At 51.8% G+C, this 1,568-nt stretch overlaps 1 pseudogene; it reads left to right on the top strand.

The window, feature by feature from the left end:
* Positions 1-436: 436 nt before the first annotated feature.
* On the top strand, positions 437-620 carry LOC118249025 (uncharacterized; annotated as a pseudogene).
* Positions 621-1,568: the final 948 nt, after the last annotated feature.

The raw sequence follows: 1,568 nt of genomic DNA, 5'->3' as shown, positions 1-1,568 counted from the left end.
CAAGGGGATTTCCCCTGCCCTGCCCACCTGCCCCATCTCACCCTGCCCATCCCTGAGGACCCTGTGGGCCACTCCTCCTCCTGGGGTCCCCTGCCCTTCTCCTTCATCCTTGTGATCCTCAGCATGACCTTCTCTCCCTTGTCACCCCACAGGCTCTCAGAAACTCCACCTATTCCAAACCTTTATCTTCTACAATAGCAACTTTGTGGACCTTTCAGGCTGGGCCACCTTGGAGGACATCGTCTTCGCTGCCCTGCAGAAATACACCCAGGAAATCATTTACCTCCAACCATGGGTCTCCCCAGCCCTGCCCACAGATGAGTGGGAAAACCTGCAAAACCTGTTCAAGATCTATGTGCACAACTTCATTCTGTCATTTCAGGACACAGCTAGGCTGCACCAGATTCCCTGTGAGTACTGGGTGATCCTCCTTTTCTTACTTAAATGGCAGGGGAGATACCATGGTTAGGCAGGTGGTTTTCCCAGGGTGAGGCTCATCCCCTGCACTTTGGGTGTGCTAATCCCTGCGATTTCTGCAAATGAGGGAAACTCGATAATTTCTCCATATAGTAAACTCCATAAGTTCTGGTAGTGGAGGAATGTGTTCACACTCTCCCCCCCACTTTTTTTTTTTTTTTTTGACGTGGCTAAGTGCTGGGTCTAGCACTTGCAGTGCTACAGGGTTGAGGCAGAGTGGCTCAAAAGCTGTGCAGAGGAAAAGGATCTGGGGGTGCTGATTGATGCTCGCCTCAACATGAGCCAGCAGTGTGCCCAGGTGGCCAAGAAGGCCAATGGCATCCTGGCCTGTATCAGGAATAGTGTAGCCAGCAGGGCCAGGGAGGTGATCGTCCCCCTGTACTCTGCTCCGGTGAGGCTGCACCTCAAGTACTGTGTTCGGTTCTGGGCCCTTTCACTACAAGAAAGTCATTGAGACACTGGAGAGTGTCCAGAGAATGGCTACAAAGCTGGTGAAGGGCCTGGAACACAAGTCCTATGGGAACTGGGATTATTTAGTGTGGAGAAGAAGAGGCTCAGGGGAGACCTTATTGCTCTCTACAGCTACCAGAAAGGAAATTGTGGAGAGCTGGGGGTCACCTCTTCTCACAGATAACTAGCGATAGGACAAGAGGGAATGGCCTCAAGTTGTGCCAGGGGAGGTTAAGGTTGGAAATGAGGAGACATTTCTTCTCAGAAAGAGCAGTCAGGCATGGGAATGGGTTGCCCAGCAGGTGGTGGAGTCACCGTCCCTGGGGTTGCTTAAGAAAAGCCTGGATGTGGTACTTAGGGATATGGTTTAGTGGATGATATTGGTGGCTGGGGGATGGTTGGACCAGATGATCTTGGAGGTCTTTTCCAATCTTAATGATCCTGTGATTCTATGATTCTATAATTTTCCTGAGGACAGGCACAGAGCTGTGAGTAGGAGCTCAGAGCCAATGTCAGTGGCTTTCCTAAGCAAGGGCTAGCAGGAGAGCAGGAGATAGGCCCTATCTTGGGGCAACGAGCCCCCTGAACCGCCTGTCCTGCACCAGGATGTCCTGGTCCCCGGCATAACCTTTAGAATCAGA

Source organism: Cygnus atratus, chromosome 16, assembly GCF_013377495.2.
Source record: "Cygnus atratus isolate AKBS03 ecotype Queensland, Australia chromosome 16, CAtr_DNAZoo_HiC_assembly, whole genome shotgun sequence".
NCBI classification, from domain to species: Eukaryota; Metazoa; Chordata; class Aves; order Anseriformes; family Anatidae; genus Cygnus; species Cygnus atratus.
Note: the sequence above shows the minus strand (reverse complement) of the source record. Positions and strands in the feature narration are given on the sequence as shown.